The sequence below is a fragment of the Somniosus microcephalus genome, chromosome 6 (genome assembly GCF_052327205.1).
Source record: "Somniosus microcephalus isolate GS21.2 chromosome 6, FLI_Smic_1.0, whole genome shotgun sequence".
Taxonomy (NCBI): domain Eukaryota; kingdom Metazoa; phylum Chordata; class Chondrichthyes; order Squaliformes; family Somniosidae; genus Somniosus; species Somniosus microcephalus.
In genome coordinates this window covers 5,785,446-5,811,834 of record NC_140992.1, presented here as the reverse complement: position 1 = coordinate 5,811,834, position 26,389 = coordinate 5,785,446, and the positions used below count along the sequence as shown (strand labels likewise).

Below are 26,389 nucleotides of genomic sequence, written 5' to 3'. Positions count from 1 at the left end.
AAACCCATTCGCTGGACCTGGATATCACTGGCTAGGCCGACATTACTTCCCCATCTCCAGCTGCCCTTCATTTGGTGGTGATACAATTAACTGGCTTTCTCGGTTACTCCAGAGGGCAGTAAAGTCAACCGCGTTGGTGTATGACTAGAGGCAGAAATAGGTCGGATTGGATAAGGACATTAGTGAACTAGTTGAGTTTCATGACAATGCGACAACTCCGTGCTCACTTTTAATGATCCATCCTTTTATATTCACATTTTTTAACTGATTCAATAGCCCAGCAACAACAAAACACAACGCCACCGTACCTATAACGTGAGTGTTTGACTGCAATGCGACAAAAGATCAAGTTGTATTAAAATAAAAATATTTTCTCTGTACACCCATACAGTTGAAAACCATATTTATGCTGGGCATCCTCTATATAAACTTGTAAAACAGTAATTCCACCCTCGTATCAGAGATTACGTTGTGGAGCATCATTTCATTTATGACTGTTCGATTCATACTGCAGAGCAACTCCTCTGGTCCAATCAACTTTAATTCTTTGCTTCCCAAGTTACCCTAAGATTTGCTACTTAACTATAAACAAAATTATATAATCAAAGTATTAATTCAAACTACTGAAGAAAGTGTTGCTTAGCAATGGGGACCGAATGACGCCTGTATGTCGGATTCATCGACAGTTCTTCATCTAAACCTGCTTCAGGTGAAAGCTACTTCGTGTGCAATCTCACGGGAGATCGGCTAGCATTATATTAACAGTCTGGTGCACAGTTGATGTTTCCTGTAAGTGTCACACTCAACTTCCTTTAACGCGTTACTTTCATACATTCCCCGTCACGCTATTCCCACTTGCTGTGAGAAAATTTCTGTGAGCAATGTCATGGGACATTCAGGAGTATATCATTAAAACACGGTATTCTAGATATATATTTTTATTTAGATAATGATGAAGTTCTTACCAGAGCAAACCACACCCACGTCATGAGCGATAGAAAACGGATTGGCTTGCCTAAAGCTACAGTTCCACAGGTGGTGTTCACTTCCATTGCATCTGACATTGCTCATCCGCACCGGGCCGGTGCCTGGTGCGTACTTTGAGTCGTTCTAAGCACGTATTGCAAAGCCACACTTCAGCTGTCTGCACACTACATGTGCATCATTGATATTCCACAGACTGTCAATCACTCTTCCCCAAACACCGCCGTAATAAACCTCCACTCGGCCATCACAAGCACTCTCTCCATTGGACAGTCTCAGGTGCCAATGTTCAGCTGTAAGAATACAAATTCGGTGCTAACCTTCATTCATTGTTTCGCAAGGACATATTGTGAACTAAAACTGTACAAGTTCTTATTATTGTGTGGCTTTACTTTAGCTGAGTTAATACTAATAAAGTTCCTGGGACTAGGAACAGGGTCACTGGCAAGGTCTTAGGAAGCTAAGCTAGAGCCAGGCTTGGTTAGTACCTGGCAGGAGTGACCATCAGGGAAGACCAGGTGCAGAAGGTCACGGAAGGAGCCCCGAGGAGGGGCGGTTGGTGAGAAGGTCACGGGAGGAGCGGCTGGTGAGCAGGCCCGGGCGGTGGGCTGAAGATTGTCGGACAGGAGGAATGGTTGGAATGGCGGCGCGCACCGACGCAGCGGCTTTGCTTCTCCCAGTCATGGGAGCTTGCAAGATCGCATTTCGTTGTTCATGTACTTGTGCAATGACAATAAAGTTGAATTATTATTATTATTGGAAATGCACTGTGATGTACTGCAGTGTATATAAGAGAGAGGGAGAGAGACAGCTTAACGTTTCAGGGGAAGCCTATTCTGGCCAGGAGGACAAGTCCTTTACAGGCTGGCCAGAAGAAGGGGGGTCTCGTCAGGTTACTGGTACAAGACATGTAACTGCCTTCCCAAATGTTTCAACACCCTATCCAAATAGACACGGATTGAACTTAATTACCTGTAAATGGAGATTAAATTGTCTGTTAATAATCTGTTAACAATCTATAAAGAGAGGAATTACACGGTGTGGACTTGAGTAGAGAGCTTTATTTGAGATTTTGGAAAGAGTGGGAATTTCTGGTAAGTATTGGATAAGTAACAGCTGTAAAAGTGAAATTTAGTCCAGGATTTTGATTTTAACCTAGAAATTTAAAAATGTAGTTTGGAGAAAAAGGGGAAGGAGTTGTTACTTTTGCCTACACTACCTGTAGTGCTTTGTGTTACAGGTAGATAATTAATTTCGGTACACTTAACTTAAGCTAGATCAAGTAAGTAGTCAAATCTCTACACTGCACCTAAATACAAATGAATTTAAATGTAATTAAATAAAACAAGGTCATATAGGGATGGCAGAGCAGGTGGTGTGCCGCAAATGCAGCATGTGGGAATTTGTGGAGAGCATTGTGATACCGCTCAAATAAGTGCCTGCATCTTGATGAACGTCAGCTCAGAGTTTGCGTGCTGGAGTCTGAAGTGCAGACATTGCAGGGCATCATGGATGGGGAGAGCTACCTGGACACTTTGATCCCAGGAGGCAGTCACACCACTTGGTGGTGGTACAGGTCTCGTTAGTGGTCAGGAACAGTAGGGTGTGCCTGCACCTCGGGCAGGCAAGGAAACCACATGTCCAGTGTTGTAGGAGCCTCTGCCTATGACCGTGTCCAAGAGGTATGATGTTCTTGCTGCCTGTGTGGACTTGGGAAAAGCCAGGAGGATTGATGTGAAAGCTGACCATGGCACCATGGTGCAGGAGGCCATTCCAGTGTCTGTGTGTGGGGGGGCGGGTGTTGAGTGGCAATGTAGTTGTGGGAGAGGAAAGTATAGTCAGGGGGATAGATCTATGATAGTTCTCTGCAGCCGCGACCAAGAGTGCTAATGGTTGTGTTGCCTGCCCGGTGCCAGGGTTAAAGGCATCACCTCGTGGCTGGAGAAGAACTTGGAGTGGGAGGGGTAGGATCATATATGAACCAATAATATAGTTAGAACTGGGGATGAGGTTGTGCTGATATTGTTTGAAGAGCTAGGATTGAAATTAAAAAGCAGAACCTCAAAGATAATAAACTCTGCAATATTACCTGAGCCACTCACAAATTGGCATAGGGTCAAACAGATTAGATTTTGAAATGCATGGCTCAACGAGTGGTGTGGGAGGAAGTTGTTTCAGTTCATGGGGCACTGGCTCCAGTACTGGGGAAAGTGGGAGCTGCTCCGTTGAGACGGACTCCACTTAAACTGGGCTGGGATCAGTGCCCTAGCCAAACGAAAAACTAGGGCAGTAGAAACGGATTTATACTAATGAAGAGGGGCGGAGGGGGCTGGGGGCGACGTGGTGGGAGGATCCAGGCAGAAGGAAATTTGAAAGCAGCGAGAGAAATGTCAAGGCTCTGGTGCAGAGTAGAATTTTGGGTAAAAATAAGCAGAATGGGACAGCGAGATTAACAAAGGTAATAAGACCTCAGTGACGAATATGACATCATGGAAAAATAGAAATAAGTCAAAACTAAAGGCGCTATATCCGAATGTGTGAAACATTCGCAACAACATAGATGCATTAAGAGCACAGATAGAAATTAACAGGTTTGTACTGATAGCCATAACGGAGACATGGTTGTAATGTGGCCGAGTGAGAACGAAATATTCCAGGATAGTTAACTGTTAGAAGCGATAGGCAAAAATGAAAAGGAGGAGGGGTAGCCCTGATAATAAAGGAAGGGATAAAGTCAGTACAGAGAAAGGAACTTAGTTCCGAAAATCAAGAAGTAAAATCAGTTTGGGTGGAGCTAGGAAATAGCAAGGGACAGAAAACATTGGTGAGAGTTGTTTATAGGCCCCCAAACAGTAGTTGTAATGTAGGGCAGAGAATAAATCAGGAAAGTGGAGGCGCATGTAACAAGTGTAATACAGTGATCATAAGAGACTTTAAACTACATATAGACTGAGCAAACCAAATTTGCAGTAATAGGGCGGAGGACGAATACATGGAATGTATGCAAGATAGGTTTCAATATCAGTACATTGAGGAACCAACTAGGGAACAGGCTATTTTAGATCTAGTATTGTGCATTGACAAAGGGTTAATTAATAACCGTGTAGTAAAGCAGCATTTCGGGAAGAGTGACCATAATATGATAGAATGTTATATTCAGTTTGAAAGTTATTTAGCTAAATCGGAATCTAGGGTCTTAAATCTAAACAAAGCAAACTACGTATATATGAGGGGCGAGTTGGCTACGGTAGATTGGGAAACTACATTAAAAGGTATGATGGTAGCCAAGCAATGGCTAGCATTAAAATAATGACTACATAATTTACAACAAATATACGTTCCTTTAAGGCTCAAAAACCCCACAGGCAAAGTGGTCCAACCGTGGCTAACAAGAGAATTTAAAGAAAATATTAGATCAAAGGAAGAGGCTTATAATTTGGCCACGAAGTGTAGTAAAGCTGAGAATTGGGAGGATTTTAGAATTCAGCAAAGGAGGACCAACAAATTGATAAATAAAGGGAAAATACAATATGCGAGTAAACTAGCAAGTGACATAAAAACTGACTGCAAAATCTTCTAAAAGCTATGTAAAAAAGAAAACATTAGCGAAAGTATATTTGGGTCCCTTACAGGCTGAGACAAGGAGAGGTTTTAATGGGGAATAAGGAAATGGCAGAGAAATTAAACAAGTCCTTTGTGTCTGTCTTCATGGAAAAAGCTTGCCGGAAATAGTGGAGAACCAAGGTTTCAGTGAGAATGAGCAACTGAAAGAAATTAGTATTAGAAACAAATATAATACTGGAGAAATCAATGGGACTGAAAATCAAAAAATCCCCTATACATGATGGTCTACCTCCTAGTGTTTTGAAAGACGTGGCTATAGAAATAATGGATTAATTGGTTGTCATTTCCCCAAAATTCCATAGATTCTGGAACGGCTCACGTGGATTGGAACATAGCCAGTGTAACCCCACTATGTAAGAAAGAAAGGAGAGAGAAAACGGGGTACTAAAGACCAGCTAGACTGACATCAGTAGTATGTAAAATGCTAGAATATATTATTATGGACGTGGTACAGGAGACCTATAAAATAATAATAGGAATGCGCAGAGTCAATATTGATTTATGATCTGTTAGAGGTTTTTGAGGTGGGAACTAGCAGAATAGATAAGGTGGAACGAGTGGATGTGGTGTATTTGGATTTTCAGAAGGCATTTGGTAAGGTGCCACTCAAGAGGTTATTAAATAAAATTAGTGCTCATGAGATTGGGGTTTATACACTAGCATGGATTGAGGATTGGTTAAATGACAGAAAGCAGAGAGTAGGAATAAACGGGACATTTTTGGGTTGGCAGGTTGTAACTAGTGGTGTACAGCAAGGACCAGTGTTTAGGCCTCAGCTATTCACAATCTACATCAATGATTTGGATGAGGGGACCAAATGCAATATATCCAAGTTTGCTAATGATAAAAAGGTGGATGGGAATGTATGTTTCTATAGACGCAAAAGACATCAAGGGGTATGAGGAGAGAGCGGGAATATGGTATTGAGATAGAGGATCAGCCATGATCATATTGAATTGTGCAGCAGGCTCGAAGGGCCGAATAGCCCACTCCTGCTCCTATTTTTCTGTTTCTAAGTTGTGAGGAGGATGAAAATAGGCTTCATGGGGATATAGACAGGCTAAATGTGTGGTCAAGAATATGACAAGTGGAATTTAACGTGGTGAAACGTGAATTATCCATTTTGATAGCAAAAATAGAAAAGCAGAGTATTTTTTAAATGGTGAGATATTGGGAAATGTTGGTGTTCAGAGAGACCGGGGTGTCTTACTGCAATTACATAGGGCCCTGGTGAGATCACACCTGGAGTATTGTGTACAGTTTTGGTCTCCTTACCTAAGGAAGGATTTGGAAGGAAGGTTCAATAGACTGGTTCCTGGGATGGGTGGATTATCCTATGAGGAGAGGTTGAGCAGATTACGCCTATATTCTCTAGAATTTATAAGAATTAGAGGTGATCTCATTGAATCATACAAAATTCTTACAGAGACTGCCAGGGTAAATGCAGGGAGGATGTTTCCCCTGGCTGGAGAGTCTAGAAGCAGGGGTCGCAGTCTTCATCATCGCTGGGTCAAAATCCTGGAACTCCCTCCCTAACAGCACCATGGGAGTACCTTCACCACACAAACTACAGCGTTTCAAGAAGGCGGCTCACCACCAGCTTCTCGAGGGCAATTAGGGATTGGCAGTAAATGCTGGCCTTACCAGCGACGCCCTCATCCCATAAACCAGTTAAAAAAAGAATAAGGCGTCGGCCATTTAGGACTGTTATGAGGAGAAATTTCTTCACGCAGAGGGTGGTGAATCTCTGGAATTCTCTACCCCATTGTGCTGTGGAGGCTCAGTCGTTGAATATATTCAAGTCAGACATCGATAGATGTTTGAATATTAAGGGAATCAATGGTTATGTGGATGGTATAGGAATATGGAGTTGAGGTAGAAGATCAGACATGATATTATTGCATGGCGGGACAGGCTCGAACGGCTCGAACAGCCTTTTGTACAAGGGAATCACTATGTTCCTTCGAAGCCCTGTCACTCTCCATCCATCTGCTTCTTCATTGAGCAAGACTCCATTTAGTCTTTGTCTGTTTAATTTTGTTGTCGAGAAGTGGGCGATACGGGTAGCACCGTATTTTACAGCCTTTCCCTAGAGCCTTGATATATAGCTGTGGGCCTTTTCCTTGAATCGCTGCATTCCACTACACTGAGCCAACTAAGGACATAAGAAATAGGAGCAGCAGTAGGCCATTTGTACAGAAGGCTGATATTTAGAGATATTTAACAGAAGAGAATCATATATGTATAACTTGAAGTGCAGCCATTGACCAAATAATATTACCCATAATTACTGCTGGGTAACTAAAATGCTAAGATTTGTTCAAAATGCAGCTGCGAAGGAGAGCCAAAAGCAGTTTTGACTAAATTGTGATAACAAGCAGCCACAGACTGCGAGTGAAGGTTAAATTGCTATAAGGACGTAAAATGAGAGAGATCATAGAGATAAGGTATTTATCTGGTAGATTAAAGTGAAATAGTTTGGTTACCTCAAGACTAGTGAAACAGAGCTGATATGGGCCGTTGGTATAAAGGCCTTATACCAGGGAAGGTACAAATGAAAGAGATAAAGTAAATTCCAATGGGGTGTACAAATATAAACAAGATAACACTGAACATGGCAAAGTTGGTGGAAAAATACTGGAAAGGCGGGATGCTACCTTAGTCTGAGTGACAATGGTATTTTGACCATTAGAACCAATTATAACAGGTGATTTTATTAAAGACCATATATGGACACTGGCCAAACGGACTGTTGATAAGAAAATGGTTAAAACCTCGATACTCAAAGAACAGATTTACACAGACATGCTGCAAGAATAAAGCAACAGACTTAAGACGACGCCATCTGTGTCCGAGAGGTTCCAGAGACCAAGGGCTGTGAGCTACTCGTTAAAACTATGGCCTAATATTAAGTATTCATTACGCTGTAAGCTTAATAAAGCTTGGTCTATTGCTCAAACATATTGGCTGCTGCGTATTGGTGTCTTGTCCAAGAACTCAGTGATCAATTAGATCTTACACCCTGCTCTTCCACAGGGTGCGCTATTACGGGCTATGCAAATGCATCTACACAGAATCAATGATTTCATGTGACCTTCAACTTTTCACTCACTACTCTCACTGTAAAAACCATAGGCCCTAATTTTGCGTTCGCCGTCATTGCTCCTCTGAAATTGATGGCAAGTTCAGCTCATGCGCAGTTAAACGCGGTCATCTAGAATTTGCTGTCAGTCATTCCCTGTTCCTCCACAGTTTGCGGTGCAGAACTCCCACAGCCGGCAATCAATTCAAATTACATTTCATGATGAAAACTTCCGCTATTACCGTGGAATAGCGCTGTTACTCAGCCCGCTCCACCCCAAAAACCTTAAGGCTTTTTGAAATAGATGTAACTGCGCTTTTAACGGTATGGCCCTGAAAAATTAATTTTATATTTGTACCATGTCAATTTTTTCCATTAAAATGATAAGAATTACATGGCTTTTAATATTATAACGTTTTTTAAATTTGTTTATAATATTTCAGCTTCTACCTAATCCTCTGTGAATGCCGCAATTTATACTTCGCTCTCTATAAAATTTATGAAAAGTAAATTAGATTATGTACATTTTACTTCCTAGTCTGCTGTGTTTAGGAATTCTTTAATTTGATTGGTTGCTTAAGATGTTTGATGACTTCACTGTTGCTGGACGCTAGAAAATCGCTTGAATTGGCGCAAGTTTCAATTAAGGTCGGGAGAGTTCGATCGTTGTGGGGTACTTTCTTCAAGGCCAGTGGCGAACATCATCACTTTGTCGCTGACCACAAATTCAGGACCAAGGAAAATGTTAAGACTTGTTTTTAAAACTGAGTTTTTAAAAGCGTACTAATTATAATTACTTCTGGGCAGCCACTCTGGTCCAGAAAAATACATTTATTGTGGAGTGCCATTCTTTCCATTCCACGATACAAATTCCACAGATTATTAAAATAAAAAAAGTAATTTTTGTTATTTTTCGAAAGTTTGTTGATGATATTTCAGCTTCTACCTTAATTCAATATGTATGTTCCAATCTGTACTTCCCTTTCTGTAAAATCATTAAAATTAATGATCATCAGTGCTTTTTATTTCCTGATTTGTTCCTCATTGGCTGGTCAGCCTGCTTCACTGTTCCTGGCCGCCATAGATCCCACATAGATGACGCCAGATAGAAAATCAGTTTGACCCCACAGAGCCCGCTAAATCTTCGTGGGCAGCTTTCTTTCAGGTCAGCGGCGAGTGTCGTCCCTTTGCCGTGACCATAAAATCTGGGCCATAATGAGTATAAGACGCGACTCTTTATAATTATATTGTATGCCTGGGCTAAAATACTTTTAATATTCTTTCAATGCTTATTATTTATTTGTACTTACTGTTAATAATTCGTGCATGTTTACTACATTACAACAGTGATTACACTTCAAAAAGTACTTCATTGGCTGCAAAGCGCTTTGGGACATCCCATGGGCATGAAAGGTTCTATGCAAATGCAAGTCTTTCATTTTTATATAAAATTATCCCTCTCCCACTTTCTGAACTAGGGTGCAACATTTGCAATCGTCCAGTCCTCTGACCACCCCCATATCCAATGTGGATTGGTAGATTGTGGCCAGAGGCTGTGCAATTTCCCCCTTACTTCCCTCAGTAACATAGGATGCATCGCATTCGGACGGGTTGAACTTACTACTTTGAGGAATGCCAAGCATTTTAGTACATCTTCTTTATCTACTGTTAAAATATCCAATGTCGCTACTGCTTCCCCCTTTGCTGCTACATTGGCAGCATACTCTTCTCTAGTGAAGACAGATGCAAAATATTAATTTAGTACCTCAGCCATGCCCTTTTCTGCCACTAGAAACCTCCTATATGCTCACTAATCGGTCCACCCTTCCTTTGACTACCTTTTGACTACTTATGTCTTTATTAAAGACCTTTGGATTTCATTTTATGTTGGCCGCTCTCCTATTCTCATTCTCTCTCTCTGTTCCTCTTATTCCCTTGATTAGATCTCCTCTGAAATTGCTATATTCAGCTTCGTTCTCTAATATATTCAGAACCTTACAATTGTCATAGGCTTGCTTTTTCTGACTCATTTGAACATCGATATCTTAAATCATCCAGGGAACTCTAACTTTGGATTCCCTTGCTTCGCCCTCATGGGAATGTGTCTACTCTGTACCCATCTCTTATTTGCAGGCCTCCCATTTTTCAATTACTGTTTTGCCTACCAATTTTTGACTGCGTCAGATCCCTATTTAGTTCACTGTAGTTAGACTTCCTCCAGTTAAGCATAATATGCTTGATTGTTCCTTGTTATTTTCCATAACTATTCTAAAGGCGATGATATTATGATCACTATTCCCAAAATGCTTTCCCACTGAAAGATGCTCCACTTGCCCCACCTCAGTCCCCAGAACTAGAACCAGCACTGCTTCCTGCCTTGTTGGGTTGGGAACACACTAATGAATAAAGTTGTCTTCTACACAGTTCAAGATTCCTGTCCATCTGTTTCCTTTACACTGTTACTTTCCCAGCCTGAAATAGAATAATAGAAGGCCCCCATTATCACCAGTCTGTAGTTCTTGTATTCTTACAATGACACGTTATAACAATTTATTATCATAGTTAACCAGAGCATCTATTCCATGCGACCATTTGGCGCTTCAGTACCGGCCTAACCTGAATGACAGGCCATAAATTGTGTAATAACTTTTTAAAATAATGATCTACTAAAAAATAATAAGGCAAAGAACCTCAAGGCTAAAAATACGATAAGGGCGACAACTCGGCGCAAATTAATTGGTATAGATTCAGATAGCACAGCTATTGTCTGTTACACCAGACGTATCAACATACCACCATCTTCTGTAATCTCTGTTTTCTGGAATTGGGTAACAATACACTATCTATATCTTCGCAGTGCTGTTCATAAAGTCACGAAACTAAACTGTTGCTATGAGCAAGATTATTTGTTCTCCGAAACCATTAGTCTGCATCATTATTGTCAACTTTGGGCTGACATCGCCAACCCCACAGCACGTGTGCGGCTTTTCTCTATAACACTGCGTCCAGGCACCTCAACAATCAGCTCCGTGGATCCTCCATTTATAACCAAACCAGCGGTGGGCCCTCGCACTTCTCAAAATATCTAGGAGTCATGTTTATGATTAAGAACCGTGAAAAAATGGTTTGCTGCAGCAGTGTGCAGATCGGAACATCACAAATAGAAATCAATTTCTCCCAATCGGCAGTTACAAAAATCGCGTGTCCCTCAAATTTTACTTATAACTCTTAGAAAATGTTATGCATTATGCCTTTTCTGCGTTCTTTTTTCAAGCAGAGACTGTCTGGTTCCGCCAGTAGCATGGTTTGCATTCCTGCTAAAACGACATCAACTTGTAGAAGGGATTACTTATTTTGTTTATATGGAACAGTGGAATCTTACAGGGCAGAAGCAGGTCATTGGGCCCATCGTTTCTGCGCCGGCTCTTTGAAAGAGCTATAAAATTAGTCCCACACCCCTGCTCTTTAGCCATAGCCCTGCAATTTTCTCCCTTTAATTATGTATCCTTCTCTGCCCTTGCAGCGCGTTCCTATGCAAAGCTAGTCAGGTAGCTAACAACTTGATATCTTCCCATAAAAATCACAAGGCTTGACTTTTCTTGTAAACTTTACTGAAAGATTCTTATTGTGAAACTGAAATACAATACAGAAATGGAAGCACACATTAGTATACAAGCACATAACTGATATGCATACACAAATTTAGGTAAGCCTGAGCAGCACAGTACATTTGGCATGTAACTTACCAAAACATGTGGAAACACAGCTTACTGTGAATATAAATTTAGCAAACTGAAAGGCATTCTCTTACATTCACTTAAATTAGCCCTGTACATAGTGCATCAAAATACAGCTACAAGTTAACCAGCTAGACTGAGAGCGAGCACTTCACAGCTAGCTGTGTAAGTTTGCTTACAGAGAAAAGTTACAAACTAAACATTTTCTGCAAAATATAGTGTACACTAATCATCTATAACATTCTCAAGTACTTACAGACAAATAGTGTCCAAGGCCGGAGCGTAACAGGAAAATAACTTCCCAGACCATGTGTCGAGCTGCAAGTCTGTGATATACAGTAGTTTACATTACTGCACTTTACTGCGCTTTACTGCACTTTACTGCGCTTTACTGCGCTTGCTAGGTACCAAATATCGACTAGGTGGCGGCACACAATGTGAATGACCCAAATTAGTGAGTTGAATATTTTAAAAAGGCTCATCCTTGCCAATTGTTTTTGTTTTTTGTGCTGTGTAATGGAGTGACGTCATCTTCAGGCATTGCCTAAGACATTACAGACAAATAAATTACCTGAGCAAACGACACCAACTGCTTCCTCTTTGCTAGAGCAGTTATTGTGAGCCAACGGTTTCATCTCACATTTCCAGGGGTCATCCTCGGTGCCGTTGCAGCGAACTTCATACTGAAGCACAGGCCAGTGTCCAACCCCAAATTGGGAATCACCTGATGCAGCTAAAGCGTCGCCACAGCCCAGATATTTACAAAAAACGCGAGCTTCGTTCATATTCCACTTTCGGCCGCAAATAATGCGCCCGGCCCGACGGATGGAAACATCCTCAGTTCTCCCAGCACACGGGCTGCCTCCACCTATCAGCATCACTTTTGACTCAACTGATATAAAAAAAGAGTTTTGGATTAGTCACCTTAAATATAGAATACCGATTAAACAGGAGACACCGGTCTCGAGTAGACAGTGATCTGCACAGATGATCTTATGTCAATCCTGCTGCAAATGCACCAAATGTAAAAATATTAGCTACACAGAACAAGCAGTTAGCTCTACAAAGAGAGCATATACAGCCCAGGCAATTAGCACCAGAAACACTGCACATACAGCACAGGAAGTGAGAAATAAATTTTGGAAGTAAGAATACGGAAGTGAAACACGCCTTCAGTAATGAGATTTGAATTGGAGTGGAGGAGTACAGGGGAGGCACACGTGGACAAGTTCACAACAAGTCAGACACAATCCCTGGCTTTATATATAGAGCAAAGAATATAAAACAAAGACAGTGTTGGTTAATCCGCACGTGGAGTATAATGTATGGGCAACATGGAAGACATTTCTGAAATCCTCCTTCTACATTTAATCAGAATTACAAGTCTGTAATTTGAATATATGTTAACGCTAGTGACCTGGAAGACAGAGATTATTCGAGATGGCTAATGTCTAATGGGACTGGTTTGATGGGAAGTATGGTCTGCTTCTGTGTGAGCAGGAGTGGAAGATTTTAGAATAGGAGCCCTATCTCAGTTGGCACGATAGGGACTCATTGATACCCAAGGTTCTTACTGAAGTAGTATTGGAATGTTGCAGTCTCCACGACACCATGTTACATGCCTTATCTTGAAGGGACAATTCTTTTTAGCTTTTATAAAGTTATGTGCTCACTGGATCTGAAGCACCATCTATTGATATATTACGTTACATTTCTTAAGTAGGTGTAGCACTTTATAGCCACCAACCTTACTTCCTGTTGTTATATGTTTGCCAACTTTTCCCATTTGCAATTCAAATGATCACATCCCTAACCCATTCCTCTATATATCCTACAACCTGCCGCAACGTGGCCAACCCTTCTTCGTCAGCACTGCTTAAATCCACGACCTTCCATCATCTAGAAGGACAAGGGCAGCAGATACACTATCAAAAGCAACGTGCCCTCCAAGGCACATACCATCCAACTTGAACATATATTGACGTTCCTTCACGCTGGGTCAAAATCTAGGATCTCCTTATCTAACAGCACTGTGGGAGTGCGTTCACTACATGAACTGCAGCGGTTGAAGCAAAAGGTCCATCACCACTTTCGCAAGGACAAGTAGGGAATGGGCAATAAATAATGTCCTTGCCAGTGATGTGCCTCGCCCAAGTAAGAATTGAAAAAAAACAGTTTCTGGCCAATAGCTGGTGCTGTATTATCATTTCTCATGTATGGAATCCGCACAAGCTTGAATGGGGATCACATAAAAACATATTCACATATAAAACAAATAAAAAATAAATGTTTAACATTAATTAAAATACTATTTAATTAAACATTTAAAAGCAAAATTTAATTTTTTGACAAATAATTTAAATGTTTTAAAGGAGCTTGTTGTAACCTTAAATTATTTTACATGCGCTTTCATTTTATTTTTATATTTATTAAAACTCAGGCATTTCACGGGCATTCGCGGGGCAGTAGTTGGGCAAAATTGTCTGACTTCTAATCAGAGGCCTGGGCTAATGATCCGGCGGCATGAGTACAAATCGCACCACGGCAGCTAGGTAATTTAAATTCAGTTAATTAAATAAATGTGAAATAAAAAGCTAGTATTAATAATGGCGACCATGAACCTACCGGATTGTCGTAAATACCCATCTGGTTCACTAATGTCCTCTACCGAAGAAAATCTGCCGTCCTTACCCGTTCTGGCCTTTATGTGACTCCAGACCCACGGCAATGAGGTTGATTCTTAACTGCCCCTCTGAAATGGCCTAGCAAACGACTCAGTTGTCAAGGCAGCGGCTTAACACCATCTTCTCAAGGACAACTAGGGTTGGGCAATAAATGCTGGCCCTGCCAGCGACGTCCAAATGAATAAAAAACAACTCTGAGCCTGTAGATGTCAATTTCCCGGGGATGGTTGGATCTGTTAATTAGATTCGTGCACAAATACCCAGAACGTGCGGGGCCCTTATGGGCGATTATATTTGGAAACAAAACCAGAGAAGCTTCTTATATGTGTGTGAGAGCGGGGGAGAAAAAATTAGCTAAAATAGCGAGTTCTGATTACAAATCTGTTGCGTGTTTCATAAACTTCAGAAATATTTTTAAGCTTGGGAAAAACGAAGCCTGAAGATTTGTCTTAATAGCCTAGATGCAACACATTGCCTCAGTTTGCAGAGGGACGTTGGATAGGCACAGGCAGAGGTCAATCCGGCAGGATCTGTTATGGGTCTGCAATCCTCCATAGCCAGTTGTTCTCTGTGGTAAAGCCAGTTTCAGTTGATGCCTCGGCAGTAAAGACAAAAAGATGTGTGTTGGGGCAGCCAACCATTAGCATACATTCTCGCCCCTGCCGAAGATAAAAAGTCTATCCAGATACAGCGGAAGTCGGAGAAAGAAAGTCAGAATTAGTATCACTTTTCGTCCAAATTATAGATTTTATGAATTGGATTTTAAAAGCAGACCTGGAGCTTCTAATTATAACTTGATTATCAGTGACATTTTGCTAATAATTCGAAAACGAACATTGTCGAATTCTTAACAGCTTTCAAACTCATGGAGGGAAACTGTGGGGGGGTGGGGGTGAGGGCGGGGCGGAGGCACAAAGAAATATATACAAAAACAAGGAATGATCCTCATTTCAGTTAATTAAAAAAAAAGGTTGTTGAATTTTGAGAGCACACAGAAAAACTCTGATTATCAGTTGTGTTGATCATTAGAATATTCCCGTATTTTTAAACTGTGGGTTCAGAAAGATGTTAACAGAGAGAGGGTTAGACACAGCGACATACAGCCAGGAACAAATTCAAAGAACGTAAATTCCAACGTTAACAGCAATCCGATACAAAGTCAGAATCAATTATTGCCAAACAATATGCCGTCGGATACAAAATTGGCGGGTCACTGGCCAACTTGAAACTTTGGAATTCTCTACCCCAAAGGGCTGTGGATGCTCAAAAGTTGAGATAGATATATTTTAGAACTCAAGGGATATGGAGATCGGCGGGAAAGTGAAGTTGAGGTCGAAGATCAGTCATGATGTTAATGACTTACGAGCATTGTCGATGGGTCGTATGGCCTAATCCCGCTCCTAATTCTTATATTCTTATGTTCTATTACCCAGTTTTCGCCCATTGATAAACAATTAAAATTACCTCTCACTCTGCCTCCCTCCTAAGATGGCTGCCCGTGAATCACGACTGAGATTGTGAACTCAGTGTGTGACAAAGATTGTGAATGCATTGCATCTTCCTACATAATTTTATATCAAACGATTCAAACAATTCAAAGAAGATATTCAACAGTAATTAGCAACAAGTCAGATACCTTTACACAAGACGCTTACAATGGTCCCGGTTTCGCAGTTCTGCTGGCCCAATGTACTGGACGGACACTCCCACAATGCAGACTCAGACCCCGTGCACTGAAACTTATCCAGTAAAACAGGTCCCGTTTCTCGTGAGATTGGATGGATTACTGATGTGCGAAAAGAATTGCAGGCATGCTGCTTGCAGACGACTTCTCCGTCAGCGGAATCCCACAAACTGCTACAGACCGACCCCCACTGACCTTGGTAATAAACCTTCAATTGCCCGTAACATGGCTCTTCCGGGCCCATCAATTTCACGGCTGTGAAATCTGTTGAAAATGAAAGACGAGAAAGAATCATTCATTACCCTAAACTGAACTGCTATAATTATCTTAGAATCATTACACACCACTTGAAAGCATGACACGAAATGGCATTAATTAAACAGGAATGTGAAAGTTGCGTGTGCACTAAATTGCCTCTGAGTTCTACGCTTTACAGTTTTCAGATTTCGGCATAACGTCTATCTATCTCCAACAGACGCCTTAGCCAATAATGTAAATTATAACAATACACCTTTTACTTTATATCCCAGACAGAATAACTTAAATATAAACATTTTACATGTTCCAGTTACCCATTTTGTTTCGTCTTATAGCTCTGATTTCAAAAAAATCCTTTATTAATATTTGGAGTGTATCAGGGCCAACTGAGATGGTCGGAGATTTGCAATACACGCCGCCTTGTAAGCGCCGTCCGCATCCCAAATTAATTACTAGTTTAAAGTTCTATATCCATCTACATTGAATGGACCGACTTCCCTGTCTTATGCGTTCCAACTGCAGGAGGTTTGGGGACACAGCACTGAGGAAACAGATAGCGCTCTGTAACGCCAGCCCGATACCGCCAGTCTCCAGAAGCACCACTGCACCTGTGTGTATTGCCCCCAATTCCTTCTTGTGCTGTGTAGGATGCCCGTTGTAGTTCCTGAAAAGAGCATTAATGTACAGAGTGCATTACAAATGGCATTACACCTTGGTACCACGTTTCATTTGCTTCTACATTTCAAGGGCCAGATGAAGGCTGTTCCCATAAAAAGTGGGGACTGAGGGTTATGTTTCATTGGCAGTCGTTTGAAAGCAAAGTTAGAAAGCAGTGAAAAGCTTTATTTGGGGAGTCTTGGGTCATTGCTCAATGTAACTTGCTGAAGGAACCTGTGCAACGCCGGTTGCGTTGATTTATCGGTAGTGTTTGGAGCAACACTCTCAGCAGGATCGGGGCCACTTTGGGACAGCAGTGCACGTGGTTTATTATCAAAAGAGTGAGAGATTTATACAGGTTCGTGTCAAGATGCCAGCGATGCTTCCAGTGCCTTTGCAATCCTTAATATCAAAGGGCGTTGTGTGAGAGCTGCAGGACCCACTGTGAGAGGCGGTGCTGCCACACTCCAGGCAGACTCAGCGCTGCCATTGCGATTGAGTTTCACCAACAGCATAATGTTTTCACCTCTGCGTGCTTTCAGGGGTGGGGGTGGGTTGTGTGCGGGGATATTAGCCTGATCAGTATTAGCAGCATATTGCTGCATAAAACAGCATGTTGATTCCTGCGTTAACGAGCCAACAATTATACCACGCTCCCTCTGGTACCCAGAGCAATAGCCTCAGGCCCTCTGGTTGCCTGAATGGCAGGAATATCAATAGTTCAGGGATAGATGCCGTGCATAATACTCTTGGTGCACCAGTCAAAGTGAGTTCTTGCTACATATCCCAGGAGCCCATTGAAGAGGAGTGGGAGGAGGATCTCGTCAGGGTGAAGAAGCACAGGAGCACACGAGTCTGTTCCCAACACGAGATGTGTGGCTTATTTCTTCTGAACAAGTTGTATAAAAAATCAATAGAAAGGATTAGTATGGTATCTTATTTACTATTTCATGATATAGTTATCTCCAAATGTATACACTGCTTACCACTTTCATTCACTGCTTGAACAGAAGCACTTTGAGTGGGTGGTTGCAAAGAGGATCGAATTGCTGAGACTGAAATACAAAATTTGGGAGATAAATTTTCTGAAAAACTTCAACCAAGGGAATGACATTCAATACATGGACCAGTCACATAAACACTGTGGAAACAAGAGCAGATCAGAGGCCAGTTATTCTGCGGCGAGTGTCTCACCTCCTGACTCCCCAAAGCATTTCCACCATTTACAAGGCACAAGTAAGGAGAGTGATGGAATGAATACAGCTCCAGCAACACTCAAGAAGCTCGACACCATCCAGGACAAACCAGCCCGCTTGATTGGCACCACATCCACCATCTTAAATATTCCCGCCCTCCACCACCGGCGTACCGTGGCTACAGTGTGTATCATCTACAAACGCACTGCAGCAACCCGCCAAGGCTTGTTCGGCAGCACCTCCCAAACTAGCGGCCACTTCCACCTAGAAGGACAAGGGCAGCACCTCCAAGTTCCCCTTCAAGTCACACACCATCCTGACTTATAAGTATATCGCCGATCCTTCATAGTCGCTGGATCAAAATCCTGGTGCTCCCTACCGAATAGCACTGTGGGAGTACCTTCACCACACGGACTGCAACGGTTCAAGAAGGCAGCTCACCACCACCTTCTCCAGGGTATTTAGGATGGGCATTAAATTCTGGCCTTGCTAATGACGCCCACACTCCATAAACGAATGTAAAATAAAATGGTGATGCAGACAGCGAAATGCTGCTTTCGCGATGCTGATGCAGAAACAGCGCAACCCCGATAGCAACTTTCCTATATTCGCTTTTAACAGCGCATCAGCGCCTCAGCTAAAGTTGCCATACCACTCACATAAGTAACTGCGGTCGCCATTAGTCTGAGCGTTATTATGAAAGCAAATTCTGGCCCTGATTAAACGACTTAAAATGGTCGTTAAAGTCTTTTCTGTGAGTCTGCCGCGGTTTCGCAGTAGAGATGCAGCGTGTGAGCATTGGGAGCTCACAAAATCTCAGGGCCACAGTAAATAAGGGCGAAGCATTCAGCGCATCAGACCAAGTCAGATAAATTTAAAAAGCAACAGTCACCCTGTTAACTTCAAAGACCGTCCCTGCTATTGTATTTCAGAGATTCCATTGCGTGATTAAATTCCATCTGGAATTCCTTTTCGCTAATTTTTAATCTTTTGTCCCTGGTTTTCCCTTTCACCGTGATAGATAACGTGCCTGGTGTCACTTTGTTCTCAAAATTCCATTTAAATTACCAGAAATTCCAAGGAAAGTTACCAAAGAACTCAAGGCAACATTCCTCGGGCTAGATCTTCACTTTGGGTAATAGCGAGTCAACCGGTCGTTTTACATCTCTTCTACGTTTTTACTTCTACTTACTTCAAATTAACCCCGATAATCTTTTTTCATAAATTAGCTTGCTGACATCCAGCATCTTCTTGCCCCCTTGTACCTCTTAAATTGCATTAATATCATTCCCGTGATTACATCGCCAGGACTGTACTGAATACTGCAGATAGGATTGCCCAGAGCCTTAGACTGTAAGAATAAAACCGCTTTGGATTTGCGGTCAATTGGATGAAGTTCAACTTCGCCGCCGATTTTATTTGTAATTGAAGGCAATTGGAGCCCATGTTAACTTTTATGATCGCTAACCAACATCTGTTCTGATTGCCGTATTCATCCTAATCAATGGAAAACGAAATCTGGAGAGTTGTAAATAGGTATGACAGTTTCCTATCCCCTATTTCGCCCAGCGATATAATCAACATTTCTCCAATATCCGATCCACTAACCTCAGTTTTGCTTCCCGCTCATGTCTCCATTGCAAATGTGTCTAGTTTGTCTCTCCTTCTTAAATACTTTGACCTCTCTCACACACATACAATCTGCCTAGTTTATCTCTCCCTCATTCTCTCTCACTGCTTCGATGACCTTTGTTCCTTTCCCACAAGTTATGTTCTCCACACAGCCCTTCATTTTCACAAGGTCTCACCTCTCTGTTTGAATAGAGTTACTTTCATTTTCTCACCCAATCCGGCAGGGTTCGGAGCAGTGTGGCTATATGAACTGGAGAGCTATAACTCTGTTTATCAAAGGGACCCATGGGTCCCTCAAGGAACTGTTTGTGACAAATAAACCGGTGGGCGATGTAAATTGGCTAACTGGGCTTGATACTGTTCTTTAATAACTGAAGGTTAGATCATTAATGTCACACTGGAATACGCCTTATAGAAATCTCCAAACTTATCTGACAGTTTTGCGTTTATTTTAAGTTCTATATTTACATGAACAATGCAAATTGGTTATTTTTGGCCCCATTTTTAGTTGAATTGCAATTTGGGGACGAATTGTAAACATGCCCTTAACTCAGATTCACGTCTCCTATTACCACACCGATTTAACACTCTCCAACTCTTATTAGGAGAGTTTACAAATTCCGGCCTTTGATTTCTTGCACAAAATCCAGGTTTAAGATTTTAACAGTTAATAAATGGAGAATTAATAAGAATAGGATAGAATTCTGCCATTTATCATTTTTTCCAGCAGCTTAAAACTGACATTTTGCATTTGCAACGCACAAGTTTAGAATTTATTGCTGTTTAGTTCAGAAAATGAATAATATGAAATATACAGCGAACCCTCCAACTGCAAAATTTCCTCTAGTCCATGTTTAATTATCAGCAACAACTTGTTTCATTTCACTTTTTTTGACGAGATTTTTGCTGTTCAAAAAGTATATTATACTGCCCAAACTGTAATAATTATTGCATGTTACATTTTTCTATCGTTCTTCTTGAATCTGTGACTGAACCTTAACAGGGCGCCGCTTCAAAATAATGTTTAACTGTATCCTTAATGCGGAGGCCGCAGTGAATATGTCTTTAAGAAGAGAAATAAGGAAACTCTTCGTCAGACAAAGTGTAATAGTATTCTGGAACTCTCTCCCACAGAAAGCAGTAGATGCTAGCTCAGGTAATCATTTTAATTGTGGGATTGATAGATTTTTGCTAACCAGGGGTATTAATGGATATGGAGACAAGACGGGTTGATGGAGTTGAGATATAGATCAGTAATGATCTCGTTGATTGGCGGAGCAGACTCGAGGGGCTCCTGTTCCTATGTTCCTATGTTCAACCGTGTCCTTAACACTGAGCCGGTTGAGAAACAGCCGGTAACCGAGCCCTAAATCCAGAACCGGCTGCGAACGAATCTTTAACGGATCCGTTAATCGATCCGGTGCTTAGCGGTTGGTCTATTTCATCTGTCGTGCGTAAACCTCTCTCTCAAATCAATCATGAACACACCGAAAGAAACGCACATAGTTCCAGCAAGTCGCAGCTGCAGGCATGAAGCTGCCAAGTGTTTTATTTGCCTCGTGTGAGAGGCGCGTGAAAAGGCTGCTATCTCACTGAGGGTGGGTTACAGACACATTGAGTTGCCTCTTATGAGGCGCTGGTGAAGGCACTGCTTTTTCACTCGGCCGGCGTGCTGCCGTTACGGAGAAGTAAATATTCAACTTACTGCATCTGTGTAAACTGACGTTGCAGATCCTCTGCCCGCTATGGAAATTAAAGTCAGGCGGTTCTATAACGGGCGGCCAATGGGAAACAGCAGCTTGCATTTATTTACCCACTTTAAAGTAGCCAAAGGCGCTTGAAAGGAGCGGAATCAGACAATATTTGACGCCGAGCTACATACGGAGGTATTTTAGGACAGCTGACGAAAAGCTTGGTGAAAGAGGTAAGATTGAAAGATTTTCTTCAAGGAGAGGTTTAGGTATTAGCCCCCAGGCAATTTGAAAAACTATCTCACTGGGGATATCATTCAAATTGTGGGGAAGGCGCTAAGATGTTCGGGGATTGGGCGCCCATTTGCACCCTGTCAGGTTTGTCTTCGAGTTTGCCTGAACGGCTGCCGCCCGTTTTCAGGGCCCACCGAAGTTGAATTTTACCCACAGTGAGTTTGGAATTTTCACGCTGTTTGCACAAACGAAGCTAAGAACGTTTACCAAATTAGTCTGCTAGTGTTGAGAAAAACTGAAATTGGTCCTGGGCCATAACCAAAAACCGGCCACACGGAAACTGCAACCCTTTTACACCCTGTCCCATATTCTTTTCCATTGAAGGGGAAATTGATTGATGTGGGTAATGGGCGACCGATCCCATATTGCCCGTGTTACGCTGTCCCAAAAGTTTAAAATGCTGCCGTTTTGCATCCCTAGTGTAAAACTGGCGTTCCAGTTGGACCGTCCTTTATTGAAAGCGCAAGATTTTCATTTCGATCAATTTCAGCAACACCCGGGCGGTGAAATTGAACATCCGGTCAAAAATGTTGCAACTGTTCCAAATGTAACAGAATAAGCAGTTCAGAACAGGAACATCAGTAAACAAGCCCGTGTGACGGGAAAATCCTGTTAGGGTTGTTTTTGTTGCAGCATATTGCTTCTCAAAACCTGATCTGAGCTGCCCACTCCTCGCCTCTACCGACACCTTTACGGGAAGGAATCGCAGAATTGATCAGCAGAAAAATCTGGCGGACTCTGGCATTGGATTCATTATGGCTGGCACGGTCGTTGGTGTTAGTTATTGGATGTTAAAGCGTCTTGGGATAGAATGATGCTAACATTGCAGAAATGGCGTGAACGAGGAGCTGCTGCACAGGGCGGGAGATATCGCTCTCATGGGATGAAATTGCTTCAGCGACATTAGAGACAACGTTGAGAGCCTGGGATATTAATCGTTGACAGCTGTAAAGTTCTTTAGCCCTATCAGTGGCCATTAAACCCTGGCCCCGGAAATATACAGACAGTGAGAAACATCTGACAAAAACTCGCTGCAGCTGAAGTTATAAATTATCCCCAAAGAAATGGGTCACATTCTTGATTCATGTTGATGATATTAGCTCACTGTGTATATCCTCTCTACAACGCATTTTCAGGGTGATAAAACCAAAGAATAAAAAATAAATCACTATTCCTGAGTCTTTAGCATGCAACAATTAGGAACCCAGCTTCTGATTTACAAGAATAGAATTAAATTATATTTCCAAAAGGGATTTTCTTCACTGGCAGGGTATTGTAACTAAAAATCCGCTGAGCAGTTTGCAAATAAATCAATTTACTGATATCTATTGGTTAACTTCAGTGAGTTACTATAGTCAGTTGAGAGATCCAATTGTAAAATCATAAAACCACACTCTCAATCACACAGGATTGCATTAGTTATAATTGTGGTTTTCTGTGTAAATGAATTATATGTAGTATCACAGAACATCAGCTGGAATCAATCAGAAACATTTCCAATCGAATAAAACTGTTTAGAGGAAATAACTCCTATAAATTGTTACAAAATGCCAGATAGAAAATGCAGGTCAAAGTGGGAAGTCAAACATTGAATTGAGAAAAATAATCATCTATGTGACGGAATTAAATGGACGGGGTCTCTAATAGGTAAAAGGGAAGAGTATTGTCAAAATTCTATAATTGTACATGGATTTAATTCAATCGCTATAACCAAACCTATTATATTATGTATTTAATAAATGTAATTCGTTAACTATACATCTGTTCAGACAGCAGAACCTCGACTTGTCGCAATTTCCCGTTGATTGGGTTCTGTGTTTGAATAAAACACGGATGGCAATACATTTCCATTAAAACATGACATCGGTTTATTTCCATTTCAATCTGTTTGGAAACTCCTCTCTGTTTACTGTACAGAATATTAAAGGCGCTAGAACTCCAACTAAACAAACAGATATTGGTATATGGGCATTTATTTTCCCCTATCCCTGTCTCCCCGGAGAGTGGATAACTGGGGAGTTTACAGTGAGGTCACCGTTAACAACAGGGAGACTCACAAGAGAATGGAAGCAATTAATAAATGTAAAATAATTCAATAAAGAACAATAACGTCTGTGGTGTGTCCATGCATTATGTGTGATTAAATGTAAAATACAGAATCCATTGAGAGCTACAACATTTCCAGAAGGTAGACTTACGACATTTGTAAATTTTCAGGGAAAGCGAAATAGAGATTTACTTACACTTGGTAACTTGCAGAACCAGCACGAGTATCCCCAATCTCTGCATTTCACGAGAACTGTATTTAGAGAGACATGAAGCAGAACCTGATCGATGGATTTGTGGAGAACCGGTACCTCAGCTCGGTGAGAAAGAGATCTGGCCCACATCAGACAGCGGTTCCATCCATCCACCGGAAGCAGGCTCTTAAAGCCAGGCCCACCAACGACTCTTGACGTCTTTGCGGCAAGCAGAGGTCTTGAATCGATGCACCAATAACAGGTATTTTTACCATTTTAGAGAGAAAGTCAACAATGGGGTCGGACGGCGGGGTTATGCCAACCCGAGATTGCCCAACAGGTATCTGATTAGGGTTAAATTTGGAAACGAGCTGGGATTTGGGTCCAACAACCGTCAATTTTATTAACGGCTACTACCATGTTCTTCTATTTATATAGTTACATACAGAACAGAAATACCCAAAATATACAGAACATCACGAAGGAACAAATCGGCCTCTGCTACTCCGTGACTTTTCTCTGTGCACAGCTAGCGGGGAAGAGGAAATTCACACCAGAGGATCTATTATCAGTCGTACTGTCCTGTTAGATACTAAAATTTGTGATGCAATTAGATAGATAGATAGATAGATAGGTAGATAGATAGATAGATAGATAGATAAATAGATAAAAAGAAAACGCAGACATACAATATTGGTTGGAAACAGACATGTAGAGAAATAAATAGCGTTGTTTTATATCTTAGAGAGAGAGAGAGAGGGAGAATGAGGGAGGGAGAGAGGCAGCTGGTATAAATAAAAGCGACCGTGAAGCTTTCAGATTGTTTAAGAATCCAACTGGATCTGTTATTTCATTTGGGGAAGGAAATCTTCTGTGGCTACCTGGTCTGGCCAATATGTGACTCCTGCCCCACACCAACGCGGTTGAGTCTTAACTTCCCTCTAAAGTGGTCTGGCAAGCCATCCAATTCAGTGCAACAAGGAATGGTCAATAAATGCCGGACTTGCCAGCGATGACTGCATATCGAGAGGGAATCAAAGATTACCTAGAATTGCTTCGCACAGGGAAAATGTGGCACAGGGAGCGTTCCCTACACCAGAACGGGTAGGCCCAATGCCCATCCGATTTTCGGTCTGGCGCCTCATTTATATAAAATCATAGAGTCACAGATGCCTACTTGGCTTCCCGGCTGCTCGCCGAGAAAGATTAGTTAAATTTCTGGATGCTGCATCGCCATCAGTGGCCCTTCGGCAGAACTTGGAAGAGTGAGATAAGAATTTGGAATGGTGGAGGTCGAGCCGGAGTCATGGGGTGGGGGGGGGTGGGAGGTGGGTGGGGGGGGAGACAGCCTTCAGGAGAGGCAGGAGTGTTACTGGGAAGTGGCGGAGGTAAAGATCTGACGGAGCCAGCAGCGGCACATTGATTCATTGTGGAGCCGAGACTAGCACTCTTGCATCCCGTGGTTCCATGTTCAGGTAAGTGTTTGAAAACAATGTCTTCATTGATTCCGCCCAGCAGTTGTCCCTTTAAGGATCGTTGATTCGGTCGAATTTAGACGTGCTCTTGCTGAATGCAGACAATCAATTTTGGAAACGGGCCCCAAACAAGCGTTAGGCTTTATATTTACATATCACAAAGCCGAACCCCTATTTGAGGTGGGGCACTGGACCCCTCTTTTCATACTTATACCAAATTGAGAGGTGAGGGATGTCCTGGTCAGAATGTGCGTGGACACCGCCTCTATATTGGATGCTTTTGCACCTTTTTACGTCAGTAAAACTGGGGACCATCTAATTTATAGGCCCATGTCTGTCTCTACCTGTTCTCTTTTTCCCACACTCTCTCTCTCTAAGCAAGTTCCTTTTTCTGTTTCTTCCTCTCTCTTGCAACTTGCAACTCTATCCTTTTTTCTTTCCCGGGTCTACCTGTTTGTCTCTCTCTCTCTCTCTCACTGACGTCATTTCTTGCCATGTCTGTCCTTTCCTGTCTCTCTACATATCTCACTCTATTTGGCCTTGTTTATTTACCGTTCTCTTTCGTGGCCCTGCTTCCTTATGTGTCTTTTTTATGTAGCGGTTGGTTGTCAAAGCAAACACCGTGTGCAAATGAAGCCTCTCTGAGACTCTGAACACCTCTCCTTCAAAAATATTTCAAGGTTAGTGTTTTACTCTCCTTGTCCTTTTTCACAGCTGCGGTTACAAACCCAGCTGTGAGTCTAGAATTTCCCCCCTTGATTATGACTGGTATTGCCGACTTTTACCCAATTATCTGAACTGATTGTAGAGCCGTTGCCACCAGCAATTGCTTATCTGAACATCTTTGGTTGGAGCCTGACGCACAATCGATCGCGGAGATCTTTCTGAAGCAACGCTTGCAGCAGCACAAGATGTAATGAGCAGGAGCTGTGTGCAGGGCAATAGATTGAGTTGCAGTGCAGAGTCTTATCTGATTTACACCTGGGCTTTCAGTAATAGTGCAATGTCAAAACAAGAAATTAAAATCTATTCAGCAAACTGCAAACGATCACATTTTGCAAGTGTAACATTGTTTAAAAACATAAAGAGTGACTGCTGGTGTGTCTATGTCCTGTAGCAAAGCAAGCCCCAATCATACAGGGATATTTGGG

General features: G+C 41.9%; 1 pseudogene; it reads right to left on the bottom strand.

Annotated features, from left to right (window-relative positions):
- Positions 1 to 23,812, bottom strand: part of LOC147115397 (scavenger receptor cysteine-rich domain-containing protein DMBT1-like) — a 41,064-nt pseudogene extending 17,252 nt beyond the window's left edge.
- Between the last annotated feature and the right edge of the window lie 2,577 nt (positions 23,813 to 26,389).